The sequence below is a fragment of the Monodon monoceros genome, unplaced genomic scaffold (genome assembly GCF_005190385.1).
Source record: "Monodon monoceros isolate NGI ecotype Baffin Bay Population unplaced genomic scaffold, NGI_Narwhal_1 Super_Scaffold_11, whole genome shotgun sequence".
Classification (NCBI taxonomy): Eukaryota; Metazoa; Chordata; class Mammalia; order Artiodactyla; family Monodontidae; genus Monodon; species Monodon monoceros.
The window spans coordinates 120,334,845-120,343,277 of record NW_021703767.1 but is presented as its reverse complement, the minus strand read 5'-3'; the positions used below and the strand labels follow the sequence as shown (position 1 = coordinate 120,343,277).

The following is an 8,433-nucleotide window of genomic DNA, read 5'->3' as shown; positions in this document are numbered from 1 at the left end:
AGTTTAAGAGACCTCTGAGACAGCATCAAGCATACTAACATTCACATTACAGAGAACCCAGAAGGAGGAGAGAGAAAGGGACAGAAAACATACTTGAAGACATAATAGTTGAAAACTTCCCTAATAGAAGTTAGGAAACAGACAACCAGGTCCAAGAAGCACAGAGAGACCCAAACAAGATCAACCCAAGTGGGACCACACCAAGACACATTGTAATTAAAATGACAAAAATTAAAGATACAGAGAGAATATTAAAAGCAGCAAGGGAAAAGCCACAAGTTATCTACAAGGGAACTCCCATCAGCCTATCAACTGACTTTTCAGCAGAAACTCTGCAGGCCAGAACGGAGTAGCATGATATATTTAAAGCAATAAAAGGGAAAAACCTACAATCAACAATACTCAAGCCGGGACTTCCCTGGTGGCGCAGTGGTTAAGAATCTGCCTGCCAATGCAGGGGACATGTGTTCGAGCCCTGGTCCAGGAAGATCCCACATGCCACAGAGCAACTAAGCCCGTGCGCCACAACTACTGAGACTGTGCTCTAGAGCCCGTGAGCCACAACTACTGAAGCCCACACACCTAGCACCCGTGGTCCACAGCAAGAGAAACCACTGCAATGAGAAGCCTGCGCACTGCAACGAAGAGTAGCCCCCGCTCACCACAAATAGAGAAAGCCTGCGTGCAGCAATGAAGACCCAATGCAGCCAAAAATAAATAAATAAATAAATAAATTTATTTAAAAAAAAAAACCTCAAGCTGGCAAGGCTTTCATTCAGATTTGATGGAGAGATCAAAAGTTTTACAGACAAGCCAAAAGCTAAGAGTTCAGAACCACCAAACCGACTTTACAAAAAATGTTAAAGGGACTTTGCTGAGCAAAAAAGACCACAACTAGAAACGTGAAAATTATGAAAGGATAAAGCTCAAAGGCAAATATACAATAAAAGTAGTAAATCCACCATGTATAAAGCTAGTAGGAAGGTTAAAAGACAAAAGCAGTAAAATCATCTATATCCACGATAAGTAGTGAAGGGATACACACACACACACAAAATGTAAAATATGATGTCGAAAACAGTAAGTGTGGGGTGGGGAGAAAAAAATGCAGGCTTGTTAAAATAGCTTTGAACTTAAGGGATCAGCAACTTAAAATAATCACATACATATGGCTATGTGTAGTGTGGGATATATAGTCTATGACTATGTAACATCCTTGTATGGTGACGTATCATAACTAGATTTATTGTGGTGATCATTTTGAAATATATAGAAATACCAACTCACTATGTTGTGTAACAGGAACTAATATAGTGTTTTAGGTCAGTTATACTTCAAAAATAAACAAACATAGAAAAAGAGATCAGATTTGTGGTTACCAGAGGAGAAGGGTTGGGGGAGGAGGGATTGGATGAAGGTGGTCAAAAGTTACAAATCTCCAGTTATAAGTAAGTACTAGGGATGTAATGTAAAACATGATAAATATAATTAACTGCTATATGTTACATATGAAAGTTGTTAAGAGAATAAATCCTGAGTTCTCATCACAAGAAAACAAATTTTGTTTTTATTCCTTTAATTTTGTATCTGTGAGATGATGGATGTTCACTAAACTTATTATAATAAACATTTCATGAGGTATGTTAGTCAAATCTTTATTCTGTACACCCTAAACCTATACAGTGCTGTATGTCAACTATATCTCAATAAAACTGGAAGAAAAAATTATAAAATAATATAAAAAATAAAAAGTATCTGGGCATTCCCAGAGATTCTGATTTGATTTGGAGTAAGGTGTATATATATATATACGCATTTGTCTACTTACCAACAAGCTCAAGCATCTACGCATATGTCTATTAATCATTTGGATTTTGTTTTCTGTTAATTACCTACTCAGGACTTTATGAGTTTTATTTTGGTTTTATCTTTTTATTGATTTATAGGAGCATTTTAATATATTATGGACATTAACCCTTTTCTGATAGATACTCTGAAAATATTTTCTCTTTGTCAGTTTCTTCTTGTCATACAGAAATTTTCATTTTTATTGTATCAGATCTGTCCATATCTTCCCTTACGGCTTCTGGGTTTTGAGTCTTGCCTAAGAAGGTTAACCTCAAGGTTACAAGTGTTCTTTTGTACTTTTTACTAAGATTTTTGTATTTGAGTTTCCTAGTATTCATTTTCTCATTTATTTACTGATCATTTTCAAGTAAGACAATGTGTTTCCCAGATGGAACATGCATTTGTCAGTATCAAAGTCCCTTTTGCTAGTTTAAGAATAAAGACGTTTATTACGAGATGCAGATAATATATGGAATCATTGGGAGAAACAGACTTCATCATGAGAATCCAAGAACTCCCCAAATTACCGTAAAGGCAGTTGCTAACTCTGACAGGATCAGGAAGCTGCCAGAAGAGGATCATGCTTTCCCTCTCTCCTCATGCGATTCAATTTTCAACCAAAGTCTTACATGACCTGATGAAACCTAAATCATATCTGGAACTATACCTACAAGTACATCTGGGAAATGTAGTTTTTGGCTTTCCAGTAAGGGATTCAAGAAGCAAGTTAGGGCAATCCACAGTGTCTGGTTAATGTTTTATCGACTAGTCCATCACTTTCCCATTATTATTATTATTATTATTTTTTGTGTGTGTGGTACGCGGGCCTCTCACTGCTGTGACCTCTCCCATTGCGGAGCACAGGCTCCGGACACGCAGGCTCAGCGTCCATGGCTCACGGGCCCAGCCGCTTCGTGGCATGTGGGATCTTCCCAGACCGGGGCACAAACCCGTGTTCCCTGCATCGGCAGGCGGACTCTCAACCACTGCGCCACCACGGAAGCCCTCCCATTATTTTGATGTATCATCGTTTTCATAAGTACAGCACAGATGAAAAAATATTTGAGGACAATCAGTCTTTGCCACACTCCACAGCTGTTTTCCTATTTCCCATCTGTTTCAGTTAATGTTGTACATGAGTTTATTTTTTTCAACTAAGGATGGGCAGGGCGTGGAGGGAGGATAAAGAATGTAGTAAACTGCCCCAGATCATCTTTCTATGCCCTGAAGCCGTTTCCCTGCCATTGCCTGTTAGGCTGACTTCATCCTGAAATAACTCCTCAGCTTGATCTTCCAGTCCCTACCTGCTCACCATCTGCGTCTTTTCTGAAACCTGGATCATCCATTTGCTTCTTTATCTCAGTCACCAAAGTATTAAATTCCCAACTCTCTGGTCAAAATTTCTGTACTTGCGACATCTTCTCATGATTATTTGAAGGTATTAATTATACTTTCCAAATGTCATCTGATGGTTGCCTAGCTCTGTTTTCTCTACTGTTAGTTGTAGAGATGGTGCTTCTCTCATAGTTGTTTTTTCCTCAAATGTATGATATAATGTTTAGTTATCTGTTCAATTTTGTATTTTATTTTATTTATTTTTATTGAAGTAGTGTTGATTTAACAATTTTGTATTTTAGAACCTCTGTTCGTTCTACCTTTTTATTCACTGTAGCCATCCTTTGCCAATTTGGGGTAAGGAACAGTACTCGAGAGGCCAGGATGTATTGGCAGCTCACCCTCCAGGTATGGGAGACTCGTGTTCTTCCTGGAAGTCCGTAGCTACCAGGACCACAGTTTAGACCCGGCTGCGGAGGAAAAAGGTGTTGACTAGCCTAGCTGCTCTAAATCTCTTTCCCCAGTTACTCTCTCTGACCAGTGCCTCAGTGCCCTCCTTCCATTTCTTGATCTGTTAGCTGAGTTTGCACGCCCTTCCCCCAACTGCTCCATCCTTTGCCTTAGCCTCCTCCTCTGTATGATTTGAGCTGAACGTTCCTTCCATCTTCGTTCTCTGAGATATGATCCTCTCTGTATTTTGTCTTTTCTCAACATTTCTGGTTTGTTCATGGCAGTTTTTCTTGTCTTCCTGGGATATTTTTTTCTTTTAACAAGTATCTTGCGGACTTCCCTGGTGGTACAGTGGTTAAGAATCCGCCTGCCAATGTAGGGGACGTGGGTTCGATCCCTGGTCCAGGAAGATCCCACATGCTGCGGAGCAACTAAGCCCACGCGCCACAACAACTGAAGCCCACGCGCCTAGAGCCCGTGCTCCGCAACAAGAGTAGCCACCGCACTGAGAAGCCCGCGCACCGCAACAAAGAGTAGCCCCCGCCCGCCTCAACTAGAGAAAGCCCACAGGCAGCAGCGAAGCCCCAATGCAGCCAAAAAAACCCCACCATTTTTTTCTTTACCTTTATGGGGAAATAATTTATATAAAATACATTTAATAAATTTAAAGTGTACAATTTAGTTTTGACAGTTGGAGACTCCTGTGAAATCTCCACTATAATCAAGACAAGATTTCTTTTCCATCGTCCCCAAAAGATTTTTACTGCCCCTTGACAGCCTATTCCTCCCTTTACCCCTGGCTCCAGGCAATTACTGGTTTGCTTTTTGTCACTTTAGGTTAGTTTGAACTTTATATAGATGGAATCATATATTTGTCTCTGGCCTCTTTCACCCAGCATAATAATTTTGAGATTTATCCATGTTGAAGCCTATATGAGTAATTCTTTCCTTTTTTTTTTTTTTTTTTTTTTTTAGTATTTTTTCTTTCCGAAGTTATTTTTTTTAAATTTTTTTTTTTTTTTGCCTTTTTGGTGGTTTTTTTTTTTTTTTTTTTTTTTTTTTTTTGCTGAGTAGTATTCCATTGCGTAGATGGATATTGCACAATTTGTTTATCCATTCACCTGTTGGTGGGCATTTGGGTTCCTTCTGGTTGGGGCTATTTTGAAAAAAAAAGCCGCTGTGGACATTCATATTCAAATCTTTGTGTGAACATGTACTTCTCTTGGGTAATAACTACGAATGGAATGCATGGGTTATATGGCAGATGTGTGTTTAACGTTTTAAGAAATGTATTGTGATAACTCACAACTCCTTTATATCTGGGCTCAGATAAGGATACTTAAGCCACTGATTTCTCTAGGTGTAAGGCAGGGAGATATCCTTATTCTCCTCAGCCTTAGCCCACGTACTTCCATCTTTAATTGATTATCGATTCTGTTGGGTTCCTAAAATAATTCCAACATCCTTCTTTTTCATCTCTCAAGCCATACTAATATCATCTCAGGATTTCTTGGGTACCTATTTTGTACCCAGTATTATGCTAGGCGCTAAATGGTCACACAGGACTTTGAGTTAAAGGGGCAACAAATTAGGGCCCCCTCCTGTTGCGTGGACACAGCTGGAGACACCACAACCATAGGCTATGCTACAGGCAAAATACGTGAGAACTCGTTGCATTCCACTTACTTGATTCACATGCTAGAGGAACTATCCCACCTTTGCGTGTGCGCTGTAGTTATTTATTTTTTAAGCAGGTGTGGCTGTTAAATGAAGAGGAAGTGTTACGTGAAATCCCAAAAAGAGGGAGAAGGGGAGAGAAAACTTTCCTCTTTTAATACCAAATATGTATATCTTTTCTTTTGACCGGAGGTTCGCAACGTGTGGTATCCAAGTTAGTAGTACCTGTTTCCCCTGTGAAAATGTTAGGCATGCGAATGGTCCCACACTTGAGTGTGGGAACTGTGTTTCAACAAGCCCTCCACGTGCTTCAGATCCACACTCAAGTTTGAGAAGTACTGTGCTAAGATCATTCCAATTGTGTAGATGGTCATCTTTAGGCTTGGAGGAAGGTGCGTCCTGGGTAGCTTTGGGCAGTAAGGATAAGGTTGCCGCAGCGCCCCTCCACCACTCCCCGCCTCTCCTCTCCCAGCACCTGCAGCTCCACTTCAGCTCTTGGCCTCAGGTCCTTTCCGCTGGGAGCCGCAACCAAAACCCGGCAAGTGGATTTCAAGTTTGCTGACCCGGGTGCCGGCCGGGCATGCGTAGTGACGCGAGCGCAGCAGCTAGGCGGGCGCGGCCAGGGTAGCCGCAGAACTGACCCGCGGGTGCCTGGAGCGGGAGCGGGAGCTGCGGACTGGAGGGCAGGTACGCGGCGCGGCGGTGGGGTCCGAGAGGAAGCCTGAACCGACAGGCAGAAAACAAAGCTTTACTTCCTCGCAGGCGCTCCGCGGCGGCTCCAGGGGAGTCTCTCCGGGTTTCCCTCGCTGGAGAGGTGGCTCCCGGAGCCCGCTGTGCAGTGCGGCGCCCGGCGACCTCAGGGCGCGCTCCTGCTCAGTCTGGGCAGCGTGTAGTGCGGGCAGGTGTTAACTCGTGTATTTATGCTATTTACCCACTAAGCCTGAGTACTGCATTATGATTCTCTGCATGAAGTTAGGCATTGCGTTAACTTTTCTATTTTCCTCTCTTTTAAACTTTGAGTGGCCGCTGGTGAGGCTTTCTGATCCAGCCTGTTTCGCTGGACTTCTGTGACTGGTTTATTTGCCTTTGGTCTTTTGGTGCATAGGATCAGCAGGACTAGAGTGAAATCAGCATCCGTGGTTTCTGGTTTTGGTGCCTTTCCTGGAGCAGGGGGTCCCTGGATGCGGCATAAAAAAAAAAAAAAAAAAAAAGCTAACTTTCAGCGCATTTCAGTGCCCAAAACTTTCTGCATTTCAGCTGCATTTTTAAGTAGAGACTTCGTAAAGTTGAAGATTCCCCCCCCCCTTCCTTTTCTACATTACTGTTATTTCAGGCATCGTTTGGTCTTAAAAGGAAGCTGTCTTTTATTTTATTTTTTTAAATTAATTTTTATTGGAGTATAGTTGATTTACAGTGTTGTGTTAGTTTCTGCTGTACAGCAAAGTGAATCAGCTCCACATGTACATATATCCATTCTTTTTTAGATTCTTTTCCCACATAGGTCATTAAAGAGTACTGAGTAGAGTTCCCGGTGCTATACAGTAGGTTCTTATTAGTTATCTATTTTATATACAGTAGTGTGTATATGTCAGTCCCAATCTCCCAATTTATCTCTTCCCCCCTTACCACTTAGTAACCATAAGTTTGTTTTCTACATCTGTGACTCTATTTCTGTTTTGTAAATAAGTTCATTTGTACCAATTTTTTGGATTCCGCATTTAAGTGATATCATATATTTGTCTTTCTCTGTCTGACTTCACTCAAAATGACAATCTCTAGATCCATCCATGTCGGGAAGCGGTCTTTTAGATGAGTAACAGAATTCTCACTTTTCTCCCCTTTATTTACCCTGTCACATTTAATAGTTCACAGAGATATTTTACCCTGGGGCTGCGGTATTGGCAACGCGTGTACGAGGTTAAGGTTATGCTGCACAAATTTCTTGGATAACCTGTAAGCCATAAACAAAATTTGGGGACCCCACACTGAACATTCTTTAAGTGTTAAATTTATGATGTGGGAGGCGTGTACATAGAATTAATAAGTTTAGGGGAAAAAAATTTCTAGTTCAGGAGGAGAAACCTATATGGAAAGGGAATACAGATATCTGCCTTTTCCTTCACCCTCCTCCTGCCCCCGCCCATGATGAATGTTTTAATGGCAGAAATAATATACAGTTGGTTTAGTTTTGGCCAGTGGAGACCTTCGAGGTCAGCCAGTTCAGCTGCTTCAGTTTACAAATGAGAAAACTGAAACCAAGGAGGTTAAATGACTTGCTGTGGCTGCTGGAGCCCCTCCTTGGCAAAGCTGGGCCCAGGCCCCAGGTTTTCTGATTTGCAGGGCTCTTTTTACCATCCCTGGCCAATACTCTCCTCAGAGTTTGGTTAGATTATTACACTTTCTTTTTCTCTTCTACCTCCTTATACTTTGTAATCTGGCTTAGGCAGAAGATTAGCTCTTCCTGCTACTAAGCTTGCTAGTACCTTGTAAACTCCTTTCAAAGAGTACCCTCTCATTCAAGCCCCACCTAACAATTGGCTGGTCTTGAAGACGCCCTCCTTCCTTGCCTCAGAATGCTTGTTTGCCTCCCTCCATGTTGAAATCCTGCGTATGCTGCAAGGTGTAGTTCACGTGTGCCTCTTCCTAGAAGGCTTCCTTGATTACTGCAGCCAGAAAGTAGCTCTCCCCCTTCTGAACCCTCTAACGTTTATTACTGTTGCCTGTGCTAGTATCCCTCGTCTTTAGTATCCAGGATTGTTGAATTTTAGTACATAACCCAACTTCCTGACCAGTGTGTGTAAGCTCTTGGAGCTTCAAGCCTATGACTTAGACAACCCACCCAGAATTAAGCACCAGTAATGTTCTTGGTACTGTTTGTGGGAGGGAGGAAGTGAAGTAGGGACGGTTTGGTAAAGGGATTTGATGTGGATGTTCTGTGAAATGAGGGAGGCCACCTTAGAGCTATAGCAAGACAGTGGCCAAGTCAAACCAGCCTGATGGGATGATTCTCATATCTTCGTGAGAGGTCATGATGGACCATTTAGGGCAGTTCTGGGGACAGAAGTCAAATCATAACAGGGGAGAGTTGCCTAAGGCCTGGACTTAAGCATATGATTCTAAATG

The 8,433-nt window shown here is 41.9% G+C and overlaps 1 protein-coding gene across 1 annotated transcript in view; it reads left to right on the top strand.

Annotated features, from left to right (window-relative positions):
• Positions 1–5,938: 5,938 nt before the first annotated feature.
• The window catches only part of PLS1 (plastin 1), a 105,231-nt gene continuing 102,736 nt past the window's right edge, over positions 5,939–8,433 (top strand). Inside the window, exon 1 of the mRNA XM_029215411.1 lies at positions 5,939–5,997. The gene's annotated coding sequence lies outside the window, so the exon portion shown is untranslated. The remainder of the gene's footprint in view (positions 5,998–8,433) is intronic.